The sequence below is a fragment of the Euprymna scolopes genome, chromosome 34 (genome assembly GCF_053919585.1).
Source record: "Euprymna scolopes isolate OS-2025 chromosome 34, ASM5391958v1, whole genome shotgun sequence".
Classification (NCBI taxonomy): domain Eukaryota; kingdom Metazoa; phylum Mollusca; class Cephalopoda; order Sepiida; family Sepiolidae; genus Euprymna; species Euprymna scolopes.
In genome coordinates, this window is record NC_136515.1 from 51,598,188 (window position 1) to 51,614,699 (window position 16,512).

A 16,512-nucleotide genomic window follows, 5' to 3' on the forward strand; every position below is an offset into this window, starting at 1 on the left:
GGGTTAAATAAGGGGGGGGGGACAAATGATGGACTTAGTCATTTCTTTTTTTGCATGGTGCAGAACTCAAATTTACATATGTTAATGTCTAAAACTGCCTCGTTTGTTCATTTTCACCAGGATTTGGTGCCCCCTGGGGACTTTTGGGGCTTAAAGGGGGGAGGGCAAATGCTGAACTTAGTCATTTTTTACACCTCGTTCACTGTGCACTCACAGGGAACCATGCATGCTTCACTTTGTTGTTCTAGATCTTTAACCATTTAGAAGCTGACTTTACAACTTTTTACTCCTGAAGTGTAACTGCACAAAATTTTGTTTCTCTGCTAAGTTACAGAGAGTGCAAACTGTTTCCTTTACTGTTGAAGCACTGAGGTATAGTAAAATAAGTATTAAGAATTCGTCACACTTGATTTAATTCAGGTTTTAATTTTCCAGTGCTGGAAAGTATATCTGTTACATAGGGGAGAGGATGATGATATATTACAGTTTGTATTTACATAAAGGTATCATATTTTATAAGAAGAAGAATATAGATGCTTCATACTTTTTTCTTTCTCCAGGAGTTCTTCTATCTCCACTGCTGGACTCTTGAGATCGACATGCAACGACCAACACCATAACCAATTGAGACACCTGCTCTTTCTTCTTTTGTGAAACCACAGAACAGCACTTTATATTTTTAAAATATGAATTTACTAGCATGGGTGCCCGGCGTTACCCGAGTGTTTGGAGGTGTATGCGAAGAAAAAAGAAAAAAGAAAAGAAAACGGTCAATTTTTTTAACTTTGACCCCTATTATGACCTCTTAAAATTTATTGTTTTGGGTTCAAATTGAGTTATTAAGTTAGATCCATGTCCAAGGAACCTATATATAAAATTTCAAGTGTTTAGACCCAAAATTGTCGGAGGAGTTTGGTAGAGTATTAAAAGGTCAAATCGTTGAACTTTGACCCCTTAACAGCCAAATTTCTGGCCGAAAACTGATCACATAGATTTTCCCAAATCTCAGTACCCTGTATATCAAATTTCCAGTCTGTAGGCTGAAAATTAACAGAGTTATTGCGAAGGAAAATGTACACAGACACACAGTCAGACACACAGACACGTTCACTTTTATAGATATATAGATTTCAGTTGTCTCAATGGTCTTTCACAAGGAGTCTACATTATGTGTTTACATGCTTGTTCTTTACAGCCCCACTTCCTGGCTTGAAGCATGTCTGTTCACTTTCGTGACCAAACTCACACTCTCCAATTCAATCTTCCTGACCTCTTGACCAGGCAGTTCCGCTACATCATCAAAAGCACACGTCTCCTAAGGTGTGACCTCAGTCACGTACGTCTGCTCAAGGTTATTTTGTTTATTTTCAACTTAGCTAATTTATGTAAACATTAATAATTCCCAATATAAACTATTTTAACAATATCGATAAATAGATAGACAGATAGATAGATCGATGATAACTAATTTAACTTTTAATCATTTTATTATCTAACATATCATGGTGGTCTGCATCTGTAGTAGATCAAATGTAATCATAATTTTCCCAGATTTAAAAAAAACTGCTGCTAATTCAACTTGTTGTGTTTTTGTATATATTTAGTCTGCACCAAAGACATGTCATTCCATTAGACTAAGGAAACAGCTGGACATAGGCTGGTAAGATAGGATACCAGACACAGAAGTCTTAACTAGTACTGGTCTCCCAAGCATCTCTACTATCCTGATGAAAAAAACCCAACTTTGCTCGACTGGTCATGTAGCCGGCATGCTAGACTACAGACTGCCTAAGAAGCTTCTATTTGGGGAGCGCCAACATGGCATGTGCTCCCATGGCAGCCAGAGAAAACGATTTAAAGACACTCTGAAGGCATCATTAAAAGGCCTTCAATATTGATACATCATCATGGGAGCAGACAGATTCTGATAGAACCAAGTGGTAAGCCGCTGTTCACAACGGTGCCCACCAATATGAAAGTGACAAGAAAGCTGCTGCAGAGAAGTGCAGACAGCACAGGAAGAACAACGCTTTGAAACTCTCAACATCTGCTACCATTCTCTGTTCTCACTGCAGCAGAACTTTTCAAGCAAAGATTCGGCTTATCAATCATTTCTGCACTCACCGATGAAGACCTTCCCTACTCACCCAAATAGTCCTTGTTGTTTCTATGGACTAACAACAGCAGTATATTTAGTACAAGCGGGGGTACCCGGCATTGCCCGGGTGGACAGAGCTGCTATACTAAGGATATTGAGTGACCCCCAGAAAACGGTAGAAGTAGGTGACCCCCCCCCAAAAAAAATGAATCCGGTGTTGCCTGGATGGACAGAGCTGATATTCTAAGGATATTGAGCAACTCTCAGTCCCCCCAACCCCCTAAAAACAAAAAATAAATAAAATAAAATAAATGAATCAAAACAACTTTTGTTTCAATCAAAATAGCCGCAAGTATCCGTACGACTGCAAAAGAAATTTAAAAAATAAAAAATTAGCCGCAATAGGCAGGCTCAAACCTGTAATGCGAAAGAGGAAAAGGATGTGAAAAAAACTAACGTACTAGATGTCACAGCCACGACGACTTATGACGTCACAGTGGGTCGAAATAACGTTTTTTAAACATACATTCAGATTGCTAAGTGTATGACTTGCAAAAATCTTGAAGCAAAAAGTGACCTCTCCTGGCAAGAAACGGCCCAGTTCACACAGACAGAATTAACCTTTTTTGCAAATTTTTATATATTTTTCATCCGAGAAATTGATCTTTCTAACAATACCAATTTTGTCACAGTCTGATGCACCTGTGAAAAATTTTTTGGTGGACATACAAACACACACAGACAAACTAACATACATTTTCCCTTTTATTTAACAGACTAGACGGGGTGCCCGGCATTGCCCGGGTGTTTGGATGCGTGTGTTGAGCAAAAAAATAAAAATAAGTGGTAGTAGGCAGGCAGGCTCGAACCCGTGCCGCGAAGGCGGAAAAGAAAATCTGACGTCTTAGCTGATGTCTCCATGACGCGACCAGAAGTCAAAAGCGTTGAAATTAATCAATGATGATGACTTGAATGTTGGCGAAACAAATCAACCTCTCCTTGTACAAAACGGCCAAGTTTAGGGTGAAGGAATTAATGTTTTAGGCCAAATTTTCAATATTTGAGATGTCAAGCTTCAAAATGATACTGATCTTGTCAGGATCCATCACCTCTGTCGAAAGTTTTTGCAAGACATACAAACATACATACATACATTTAAACAGACAGGTGAGATTTAGATAATAGATGCTAATTTCTCTCTACTGGTACTCATTTAAGCATAATTGTGTGCAATTTATTTGTTCAAAAATTATCTTGATCTTTGAAAATAGAGAGTGCTTATGCCTCACGTCTGTATTTTTTCAGACGGAAAAAAGTTGAAAATCAATTATACTGAAACAAGTAATAAGAACATGATTGTGAGGTTCCTTCGATAAGTTTCCAAACTATTTTTTGTACAAGCACTTAAAATTGTCGTAGACTCTTGAAAATTCAGTATGTTATTGCTATACATCTTATGAGATAACTGACCAATTTTCATAATTTCAAGTTCAAATGAACAGCTACAGCAGGAATTGGAATACGCCCCTACTAAAGTCTAATTGTCACTGCTGGTAAATTTCAAAAATGTACTCTGGATGTGAGAAAACTTTAGAAGAACTATATGCAATAAAATTCTTGTTAAACTTGAATAAAATGCCACAGAAACGTATGGAATGCTTCAGACTGCTTTTGGACCATCTTGGATGAATTGAGCATCAGTTTTGAGTGGCATAAGAGATTCAAGGAAGGCATGGAGTCTGTGAGGAATGATGATAGGTGTGAGAGGGGTAAAAAAAACAAGGAAGGCAGGGCGTCTATCAGGAATGATGAGAGGTGTAGAAGGAGTAAGGAAGTCAAAACACCAGAGTTGATTGGCCAAATAAAGAATTTCATGGATAAGGAACGTCGTGTGTCTATAGAGGTAATAAGTGCACAGTTTGATGTTAGTGTGGGAACTGTACACATAATTGTTCGTGAGGAACTTTTTTTTTTTTTTACATAGTGATCACCACTTATCAAGGCCCGGAAGCCACTCAGGGATAAGGGTTATTGCAAGTACATTACTGAAGATGCGGAAGATTTGCGTGAATGCACATGTATTACTTAATGAATTTCGATGGCTATCTCCATTCTTAACATGGGGGTGGTTGCAACACGCATGAGCATTAGTACTTATTTAGTTGGGAAAAACCATGGCCGCCGCTGAAAATATAAGGGATTACATTGGATAATAAAGGTTTGAATATACAGAAAACTACTTGTCTGCCGAAAATTTAAATGTGATGTTCATTTTCAGCATGGCTGAAAACTTATAAAAGTTTTAAGTTAAAGTAAAATAAAAAATACCAAATCAAATTTTACGAGTAAGCAAAAAAAAAAAAAAAAAAAAAAAAAAAAAAAAAAAAAAGGGCTGTCTCACACTGCCATCTTGAAAACCAAACAAGGGCAGACAAGTCTACAATAATTCAAACTTGCGAGTGTGATGCTACGGATTTCATATTACTTGCTTTAAATTGTTTAAAAATCATTTTCTTAATAAAAATAAAACTACTTGATCAATTTATGCGATTTTTGGAATATGGCATTTCTTCCGTTCCGTGAAGGTGTTTCTGTAGTTTTTTTGTTTTTTTTAAATTTTTAAATTAGTTGAATTCTAAAATTGCTTTTCAATTGGTAAATCATCACCTTACACTTTGCTAAAATCGATTGTTTAATATAATAGTGGCGCGGCTGAAAAACTGCTTTTCGGTAATTCTGCAGTTTACGACCGTACTATTTTCTAGATAAGATTTTCAAGTTAAATTCAATTTTTATGGTATCTTTTTACTAAATTGTTAAGTGAAAGTACAAAATAGTTTACAACACCCCTCCTCTCTCCATGTTAAAAATGGCTTTCTGAATAGCTTACTGAAATGATAATGTTATTATTTAATCACATTATCGTTTCAGTACGGTCCGTAAACCGCAGAAGAACCGTTTTTTTTTTGTTTTTTTTTTGGTACTTATGTACTTATATTAACGTGCAAGCATAAGGTTATTATTAGAAAGCCATTCTTAACATGGGGAGGGCGTTTTGTAATTATTCTGTACTTTTCACATAATAATTTAACAAAAAAAAACATCGTAAAACTTGAATTTAACTTAAAAAATACTATTTAAAAAAAAAATAGCATGGTAACATAAGCACCCGTTTTTTTGTTTGTTTTTTTTTTGGTAAATTTTTACTTGGTTTCCACGTTAACACTTTCCTTTAAAATGACGACTTTCCCAGGTTTTCGGGTACGCTGTAAATGAATATCGCATTCAAATTTTTTCGCAAATACGTAGTTTTTCGGATATTAAGTAATGTAATTTCACATTTGGTGGCCATCTTGGTAAGCGGGAGTGTGCACTCGTACGTGTAAACGGAACTTCGAAAACTACGCGCGTGCTCGTGCGTACTAAGACACTACCAGCAATTATATATATTAAATTGCATCGCTTATCCGGAAAACTACTTATTTGGGGGAAATTTTAAATGTGCTATTCGTTTTCAGCATACCCGAAAATTTAACCTAAGTAGTCATTTTAAAGGAAAATGTTAAAGTGTAAAAAAAAAAAAAAAAGTGTAAAAATTTACAGTTTTTTGTTGTTGTTGTTGTTGTTGTTATCTCGAGTTTAGGAAAGTGTTAGTGGTAGAGTTCTAGTGTTGGGAGGGAGGGCATTGTAAGTGGAAGAGGGCGGGAGTTAATAAAAAGTAAACTTGTTTTCAAGTATCTGTCTCCGCAATTTGTCGTGTGCATGTTTCGGCAAGATCTGTAATTTATCGGTGAAACTCCGGAATCTCCATTAAGTTCTTAGATGACTCGCATCCTCCTCGGTGCTTATGCATTTTTGATACCGCACTATTTTTGGTGCTAAGGCACAGAGTGATCATCCGCGCTATTTTTAAAATCGTATTTCCACGTTTAATTAAAGTTTTATATGTTTTTTATTCAATTGTAAGGTACAAAATAGGTACAAAACACCCTCCCCTCCCCATGTTAAGAATGGCTTTATAAATAATAATATTATTTCAGCACGGTACCAAAAATGCACAAGTACCGATGACTCCATTAATGTTTGCTTTATTTAAAAAAAAAAAAAAAAATGCCTTTTGTTTCTTTGAGAAATCATAACACCTCACGGTAGTTATTTCGAATTCAACCTAATTAAAAAAAAAAAAAAAAATACAGACACGTCTTTATGATGTACGTACCCATCACGGAAGAACGAAGATGTCATATTCCAAAAATCATATAACTTGTTGAGATAGTTTGTTTTTTTTTAATACATATAAAGAATATCATTTTATACGATTTAAAATGATTAATATGAAATCAGTAGCCTTACGAGGTTGATCTTGTAAGTTTGTATTATTGCGGAGCTATCTGCCCCTGTTTTGTTTTTTTTAGAAGGTGACGCGAGACAGTCTCTTTTTGTTTACTCATAAAATGTGATTTTCTTAGTTAAAAATGAAACTACTTGATCAATTAACGTGATTTTTTAGGAGAATATGAGGTTTTCATTCCGTGACGGGTACGACATCAGGGATATTTTTCTGTATTTTTAGTTTTTTTTAATTAGGTTGAATTTTAAATAAGAACCCTTTTTTTTTATTTAAGAGCACAAGCAAACCATAATACTAGACTTTATCCTCATACACTTTGATTCTAGTCGGAAATTATTTTCTAAATGCTAATTTAAACGTTTCAAATTTTAAAACAGTAATTTTGCAGAATACAGATCGTGTTATTTTTTCTTACATAGGATTTTCAAGTTACATTCAATTTTTACGGTATTATCCAGAATTCAACATAATTAAAAAAAAAAATAAAAATCTTTATTTTACCCGTCACGGAACAAAAATGTCTTATCCCAAAAATCACGTGAATTGATCACGTAGTTTGTATTGTTTTTTTTTTTTGTTTTTTTTTTTAAATATATATAGAAAATCATTTTTACGATTTTAAGCGATTAATAGTCGTAGCCTTTACCATGCTGTTTTTAAAATATCGATAGTTCAAATTGAGTTATCTCCCTTCGTTTATTAAATATGGCGGATCAAGACACTGTCCGGGTTTGTATTACTGTGTACACAGATTCGAAAAAGTTGTCAAAAAAAAAAAAAATAAATAAATGTTATCAAAGGCAAGATAAGTTACTTTTCTACCTAACTGGATATGTTTTCAGTGTTTTTATTTAATGTTACATGTTTATTCAGCTCGAAAAACATACTGTGTTTACCGATGTATTGAAAAATTCAAAATGGTGCCCGACTCTCTCTTTAACACAGTAAGTTTGGGAAAAGGTACTATAAATATAAAACTAGACAAAATACTGTCAGAAACTCGCTCAATATATATTACCGTGACATAGATTGACATATATTCTGTGTTTTTTTTTAATAGTATTTTGTCTAATTTATTATTTATAACACCCTTTCCCGAACTTACTGTGTAAAAGAGAGAGTCGGGCGCCATTTTGAATTATGTTACATTGAATAAAAACACGAAAAATATATCCAGTTTGGTAGAAAAGTAACTTATCTTGCTTTTGATAACATTTATTTGTTTTTTTACAACTTTTTTGAATAGCAATACAAACACCACTATTCTCGCTTTCTCATAGAATTTGATTTTCTTAGTAAAAATAAAAAATACTTGCTCAATTTACGTGATTTTTGGAATATGACAGCTTTTGTTCCGTACGCAGTGTACATACATAGATTTTCTGTTCGTACGCAGCGTCGCAGCGCCAGCGCGCGTACGTATATAGTTTTTCTGTAGTTTTTTTTTTTTTTTTTTTTAATTAGGTTGAATTCTGGACTTAGACCCAGAATAGTTTTTTTAAGCTACCCTTCTAATGTTAAGAATGGATTTCTAAATAATAACTTTATTATTTCAGCACGGCCCGTATTCTGCATAAGTACAAACCCCACTTTCGACTATCGAGATCTATGATAAAACATGTTTTCATTTTAAATTATGAAATAAAAAGATTTTATTCGTGGCCGTATGCAAATTCGAAAGTGATTTTGAAGACTTTAAACTGCCAGAGATAAAAGCAATTTCTGGCTTAAGTCAACGCCGAGTATCATCTTTCGGCCGCGCCACTACTATACCAAAGAGACCCGAAATTAATTCTAGTAGTTAGTTTGTTATATTGGAGACTATAACGAAATGTAATTGGCAGTAAATGACAAATCTTTTTTCATTATTATTTAAATTTAATTTATATTTATTCTACAGTTCTAATATACAGACCGTGTTAAAATAATTTAGATAAATTATTCAATATTTTAATCGCTTTTATCTGAAATGTCGAGTTTTTGTTGACGAAATAAAATTGCAGAATTTGTCAAGTGGTTAACAAATTGCCACATTTTTTGTTTCTGCTTGTGGATCTCAAAATAAAACTAATTTTGTTAACAGTAGTATAATATTCGATCTATGACAGAAGGAATTTAGTTTCTGGCGCGTGATATAAACAAGAGAGAGAAAATGATGAGAAACTTACCCTCTGAAATGCAAAATCGATCCTTCTTTTCCGTGTAAATAAAATTCACCTTTATTTTTAGAATGGCTTCAAAAAAAAAAAAAAAAAAAATTAGGGGCAGATAACTCTGGCGGAATGTACAAGTTTGAGAAAAGCGACAAACCGGTCTGTACTCGTACACGATAAAATTTTACTTTTTGCCCCTCTCTTTGAGTAAAAAAAAAATGTAATTTTCTAAACTAGTGCATTTCAGGTAAAAACATTATTTACTTATGACATGACAAAATTAGTACACATTAAAAATATTACAAAGTGATCCAGTAGGAAAGTAATTACAAGTAAAACTACAATTTATTGAGTTTTACAGGCAACGTCACTAAATTACGGCGTGAGTGGTCAGTGATGGAATGGACTGATGATGTGAAAAAAAAAAAAAATGGTGCTTGTTAAGCATATCGATTTTTGGTACTTGTACAGTTTAATCAAGACATTAAAAAATGAAAATATCGAAAAAAAAAAAAAAAGGTTATATTGTACGTATCCGTTTTGGACTGAAGATGAAGATCTCTGAAAAAAAAATTTCATTTAATTTGATTGATTAGTTTCTTGTTTTTTTTTTTTACAGCGGAAAAACACGTTCTTATGAGAGTGCGTTGAAGTCAGCCATTATGGCATTTGTTAAATACGCCACGGGGAGATAACTCCAGATATTGCGCCGACACTCTCTCCCCATCTTTAAAACTATCTTTTCTTCCTAAAAATCGAATCTTTTGCTCGGTATTATAAAAAATTGTTTTTTCACTGTAAAAAAAAAAAAAACTACTTGATGATATTAAGTGAAATCAAGACATTAAAAATGAAAATATCGAAAAAAAAAAAAAAAAAAAAGTTATATAACACATATCCGTTATGGAGCAAAGTTCTCCGAAAAAAAAAAAGAAAAAAAAAAGAAAGAAATTCACTTAATTTCATCAAATAGTGTGCATAAGTGTGATTTGTGAGTGCCCGCATGGTGTGTGTAATTATGGTGTTGACGACTTTGAGAGTGACGATGTTATGAAAATGAGAGGCTTGGTCTCGTGTGACGTCGAAGTGAGAAGAAAGGAAAAAGAAAGGAAGAAAGAATATTTGATGCGTTTGATTACATTTTGGACTGGCTCCAAAACAAGATTGCTACTGCTGATATTTGGGTTTTTGGAAAAGCGTTAAAAAGATAATCTTCTAAATTTTCTCATTAGTCACTTGTGTCACGTGATACTGTCGCCAACTACGTCTGCCAGAAATATGTTAATTTTACTTTTGTTGTTGTGAGAAAAAGTGTGTGAGCGTATTTGAAATTATGTCGTCGCTAGAAGAACTTACTTTTGTGCAAAATGCGCGGGGAAATTGAAATGAATAAACGTTTGTTTATTTGCGCGCGAGCGTGTGTGTGTGTGTGTGTGTGTGTGTGTGTGTGTGTGTGTGTGTTAGTGACTGCATAAATACTCCCCCCAGATTGAAAAAAAGATATAAAACCGTTTTTCTCTATTTTATTTATTTTTTTTCACTATGTAACATATTCCTAAAAACGTTTCGGCCAGTGTACTTTCCTGCCGGTTTTCGTTTTGGTAGTCACGTCGGCATTCTGTACAACAGTAGGTTCTGTAAGAGGTTGCTTCAGTGGGAGAATGATTTAAAAATCTTCATCTATGAATGCCGGTTTAAGTCGGTCCAATGCGATAGTGTCTCTTTTCCCGTATTTTGAAACAGTGAAATATTTATCCTGCCTGTCTAGAACTGGGTATGGACTTAAATAATTTGAACAAAATGACTTTTTCACTGAGTCGTTCCTGACAAATACGTGTTTGGTGGTGTGAAGATCTTTTGGGATATAGAATTGTCTGTCTGTCCTCCTGGTGGGTGTGAAATTTAGACAAGACATTTTGTCTTTCAACTCTGTTACGAATGTGGTTGTAGGTGAGATCTCCGTGTGTTGATCAAAATATTGACCCGGTAGAGTCAAAGTGGAACCAAAAACTACCTCCGCTGGTGTGCTTTGTAAGTCTTCTTTTACAGAGTTCTGTATCATTAATAGAATCAAAGGTATATTGTCTTCCCTTTGTCTGTCGTAATAACTGTGGGTACTCCGAAAATGGCTATCAGTCCTGAAGTATGGCTCTAGCTATTGTTGAAGCTGAAGTATCCTTAATGGCCATCTGCTGAATCTATCGACGATAGTCAGGATGTGGGTGTATCCCTTTGAAATTGGTAACGGTTCTACCAAATCGATGTGGATGTTGGTGAATCTAGCATCGGGTGTGCTAAAAGAACCCAGTGGTGATTTCGTGTGTCTGTGAATTTTGTGCTTTTGACAAGGTATGTATGTCTTAGTCCAATTTCGAATATCTGTGTTCATATTCGACCACACGAAACATTGCGTAATTAGCTTTAGAGTCGCTCTTTTTCCTGGGTGAGATAAATTGTGAAGATGGTTGGAAAACTTAACGTCTGAGGCTAGGTGGTATATATGGTTATGGTTGTCTCTTTGCTGTGTCGCAATAAACAATCTCTGTTCTGAAGGGTACAGACATTTTTTTGAGTTGTAAGGATGTTTTTTCCTGAACATCTTTAAGCGTTGTGTCTGATTCCTGTTCTCGTGCTACCAATTCTATGCTTAGTGAGCTAGAATTTAGAGAAGTAATCATGGCTCTGGATAAGGCGTCTGCTACAATGTTCTCCTGGCCCTTCACATATCTTATATCCATGGAGTATTGTGCAATGTAATCAAGATGTCTGATTTCTTGTGGGCCATATTTGTCTACATGTGTATGTAACGCATAAATTAATGGTTTTTGATCTGTGTAGATCGTGAAATTTCTGCCTTCCAAGATGTGTTTGAAAAGTTTAATCGCCAGGTAAATTGCCAATAATTCTCTCGAAAATGTGCTGTAGTTTCTTTGCGTTTTGTTTAGCTTAGACAAAAAAAATGATATAGAGGTCATCCCTTCAGTCAGCTGGTGTATGACTGCCCATACGACTATGTCTGACGCACCCGTTATAAGTGTGAGTCTGCTATCTTCCTTATCATTTATGTAAGTCAGCTTTGTGAAATTTGCTAGGGCTTTCTTCATTTGAGTAAAAGCTGCTAAGGCTGGTTCATCTAATGTTAACTGTTGGTTCTTGGTCTTGTTCTGCAACAGCGATGTTAGTGGCGCGAGAATTTCAGAGCAGTTGGGTAAGAATCGCCTGTAGTAGTTGATTATCCTTATAAATCGACGGACTTGTCGAACAGATGTGGGCTGTGGAAAATTAGTGATGGCACTCACTTTTTCGGGTAGTAGTGATATTCCGCCCTTGTGTCCAAGGAAGTTGACTTTTGATTGTCCGACGATGCATTTTTCAATGTTTACTTTTAGACTGTAGTGAGATAATCTCTGGAAAGCTTGATCCAGGTGCTGTTTATGTTCATCAAGGTTTTTACTAGCGTCATCCACGTATGCAAATATAAATGGCAATCCTCTGAAAACCTTGTCTATTAATGTTGGAAAGTTTGACTAGTGTTTTGAAGTCCGAAGGGCATGCGAGTGAATTTGTAAAGTCCAAAGGCTGTTTTGTGGATATTCACCTCTGCTACGGGAACTTGGTAGTATGCCTTCACATTGTCGTGTTCTGTAATCCGATCGCAAAATCGTGAATGTGAGGAATAGGGTATCTGTCTGGTGCAGTTTGTGCATTTAGTCTTCTGAAATCGCTGTATGGGCGCCAGGATGTACTGTCTGATTTCTGCACCATGTGTAAGGAAGAAGATTATGCACTTTTTGAGGGTCGGATAATTCCCTGTTGTAGCATGTGGTGAAATTCTTCCTTTGCTATTCGGTATTTATCTGGTTTTAAACGTCTGGAGGGAGGGGCGTGGACTGGTTATCCGGTCGTTTTAATGTAGTGTTTAGCACTATGCTTGACCGTGTCCATGTCCTTGAATGGCTGAGACAGCTGCAGGTATTTTTGGAGTAATCGATAGATAGATGGGTCCTCAGGTAGGGCTGAGCTGATACCTGTTGACTGGTATCGAGTGGAGACTCTTCTGACTACCAATTTCGTTTGGTTGTCTGTTAATGTGTGGTTGGTCATGTCCATAGACAAGTTGAATTTCGCCAGGAAATCCGCTCCTATTATGGGTGTTGTTATGTCGGCTATAGTAAAAATCCACGTGATGTTCGCCTCAAGCCGATGTTGATAGTTAGTGATTTATCTCCGAATGTGGATATCTTGGTACCGTTGGCTACTTGCAAGTCATATGATTGGGTCGTAATCTTCTGACTGATCAGCGGTGGAATTACACTTATTTGGGCGCCAGTGTCTATTAGAAAATTAAATCCATGGGTGCTGTCACAGATATAGAATAGACGACCTTTTACAGAGGGTCCAGCGACAGTCGTTGTCTTTATTGGATGGCATCCTTGTTTTCCTGTTTCATTCTGTTACTGAAAGAACAAGAATGGATACAGCGTCGTGCGTTACTGTCCAATTTACTATGGTAGAAACAGTGTCCACCCGCTCTGTCGTGTTCCACGTTTCGACTTCTGCTGGTACTCCTTCGTCTATAAGGTGACCTGTTATGATGTGAGCACTGGCGATCTGCCTTCAATAAATCCTGTATTTGTTTGGACAGCTTCTCGACCATTGCTTTTAGCTTCGCTAGCTCTTCGTCTCTTCATTGCATCAGCTGATGTTGTAGCGAGTTTACTTTGGCGTGCCCGGAGGTTCTTGTGAATCAGGTCTGCTATTTCTGCCAGTTTGTAAGGCTCTGTTTCTTCTGCCGTTGGTGTGAGGATCTGAACTGTTGATGCTGATAGTTTATCCAGCCACAAACTCCTCATGATGTTCTCTGACATCTTGTTTTCTCCCAAAAGGGTTCGTATGTGATGCAACAACTGCGATGGAGTGCAGTCACCAAGTTCAACCTGCGTAAAAAAGTTGTGTAGCATCGACTCGTTCGATAAGCCCGTTCGTTTTAGAATTACTTCCTTCAGCCGGTCGTAAGAGTTTTCTTCTGGTATAGTTTCCAGTAAATCTATTACCTCCTCCACGATGTCGGTAGGTAATTTCTCGACCAGGTAAGTATATTGTGTGCATTGCGATGTTATCCGCTTTGCGTCGAATAAAGCTTGGATTTGGATGAACCAGGATTTTATGTTGGCTGGGTTAAATACCGGGATGTTTAATGATAGGGTGGCTGGAGAAATGTCTGAATGTGACGAATCCATGCTCTTGTTTTGCTTGATTTAATCACGAAAATAATTTGGAAGCCTTTCAATTGCCGGTCTCTGTTCTTTGCGTAGGCAAGGAGTCGGTGTAGACGGACGTATGCGGTCCCAGTTTAAATGGGAAAATAGCGTGATGTGGAACTGTAGGGTTGTAATAGAAAGTGCATGTTTCATTTCACGGTCTGGCATCACCAATTTGTAGCAGTGCAGAAGGAAGTGCCTGTTTCATTTCACGGTCGGGTGTCACCAATTTGTAGGGGTGTAGGTTTTGTGAATACTTTCAAGAGATTAGATGAGCCTACAAAACTTAATACACTTGGTTTTCATCTGTTCAGGTACTCCCTTATACTAGAAGGATGATTAAAGTTGATCAGATTCGTGAGCGTGAATTGCTGCTGAAGTATAAATGACCACGGCATACTTTCGGTTTCTGATTAGCTCCGAATGGTCGTAGGCCAAAAGGGGATTTGGTTAGAGTTACTAGTTTGTCTTTGGACTACTTTGCTGATTAAAAAGTTTACTTACTTTAGCCTCTTTTTGCAGTATCGGCATTAATCGGTCAGGTTACCTAGTTGTTCCAAAGTGAGGTCCTTTTGAGCAGCGATTACGGGCGAGATTGTGGGTAGCAGGGTTTGTATGAACCTATGCTTCACTAAATCATCATCTACGCCGACTTTAGTAGCAGTTGTCATTAATTCCCGTAGATAGTGTGAGGGTCTACCGGTCATTTTAGTTTCGCTCATTAACTTGGCAAATAATTCAGGTTTGGTTTTCTCGTAGATATTGATGACGGCAATTTTTAATTCCTCGTAGCTTTTCTTTTCTAGTACAATTGGAGGTAATTTTTCTACATGATAACATTTAGCAGTTTTTACTGTGATGTTTTGGATCACAAATTGGACTTTAATTATGGCGAACCATACATTGGCGGCAGTTTCCGTGAATGGCGGCACCCGAACAGTAACAGCATTGAAGCACTCAGTTTCAGTCATGGTGAAGAATTTGTGTATATTTGTTTGTAGTCGGGGTCACCAATTTGTAGGTTTTGTGAATACTTTCAAGAGATTAGATAAGCCTACAAAACTTAATACACTTGGTTTTTATCTGTTCAGGCACTCCCTTATACTAGAAGGATGATTAAAGTTGATCAGATTCTTTCTTCAAGTTCACCAGGGTCAGGAAAGGACCTTAACATGCTTCAGCACTTATGCAGAACATGAACTGCGCTGGAACAACGGTGTTATGTAGAAATCCATTCTTTACGGTTCTGTATCGTCATCGTTAATAAACTAACGCACTGCAAAAATTGGATCCAAATTGAAAAATTAAATCCCCCAAAAATGTAGGATATAACGGGCCAATTTACCAGAGTATAGCTGCCCGGGCGGATGTGGGGTGAGACAATACTCTTTTATTTTCCAAAACGAACGATTGCTTTCTATGCTAACAGATGGCAGTTCTTTAATTTCTTTTTTTATGGCGGCTTCAAATAACCAAAGGTTTTAGATCAATCAGAAAAATGGTTAATTATTCTAATTTTTTTTTAATTCTTTAAAGTTTATTACAATTTATATATAGATACATTTTTATTTTTAATTTATATTTAATAAAAATATCAGAAACACGACACCACAAGGGAAAAGAAGTTTAAGTGAAATTAAATCTCTTTGCCCCAAACAAAATAAAAAAAAAGAATAAAACAAAATGACATCTCCTTCTGATTTAAAATGCACTGCATTTATTTTTTAACAAAACAACAAGATGAACAAACAAAGGTCCGATCGGTGAAAGTTCTTGCGAAGTCATTATGATTGGAATGTAGGATGAAAGTTCTTCGTTGGATTAATAAGATTAAAAGGTAAAAGTCTTGTGTGAAAATAATGTCCGGTTTGTGTTTTAACTGGCGAAGTTCGCCTTATTTAAAAGTCCCATGAGGGAACTAATTTGTGAGGAAAGTAATTTGTTGTTATTAATTAGAAAATGTGTGTGTGTGTGTGTGTGTGTGTGTGCATAAGTTTGATTTTTGAATGCCCGTGTGGCATGTATGATTATGGTTTTGACGGCTTTGACAGTGACGATGTTATGAAAACGAGAAGCATGTTCTCGTGTGACGTCGAAGGGAGAAGAAGGGAAAAAAAAAGGGAAGAAAGAATATTTGATACGTTCTTATACATTTTTGGACTGGCTCCAAAACAAGATTGCTACTGCTAGGGAAAAAGAAAGGAAGAAAGAATGTTTGATGCGTTTTTATACATTTTGGACTGGATCCAAAAACAAGATTGCTACTGCTGATATTTGGGTTTTTGGAAAAGCGTTAAAAAGACAAGCTTCTAAATTTTCTCATTGGTCGCTTGTGTCATGTGATACTGTCAGCAACTACGTCTGCCAGAAATATGTTAATTTTACTTTTGTTGTTGTGAGAAAAAGTGTGTGGGCGTATTTGAAATTATGCCGTTACTAGAAGAACTTATTTTTGTGCAAAATGCGCGGGAAATTGAAATGAATAAACGTCCGTTTATTTGCATGTGAGCGTGTGTGTGTGTGTGACTCCGCAACTATCTTAACAAGAACCAAAAATTCTGTATAGGCATTAACATTTTTTTTCCTTATTCCAGTTGACAATAAAAGAAAATACAGGAAAATCTGTATGAAGTATGTACTCTTTACAGA

General features: G+C 36.1%; 1 protein-coding gene across 1 annotated transcript in view; it reads right to left on the reverse strand.

Annotated features, from left to right (window-relative positions):
- The window catches only part of LOC145259198 (calpain-D-like), a 153,244-nt gene extending 144,537 nt beyond the window's left edge, over window positions 1–8,707 (reverse strand). The window contains exon 1 of the mRNA XM_080117026.1: window positions 8,618–8,707. The gene's annotated coding sequence lies outside the window, so the exon portion shown is untranslated. The remainder of the gene's footprint in view (window positions 1–8,617) is intronic.
- Window positions 8,708–16,512: the final 7,805 nt, after the last annotated feature.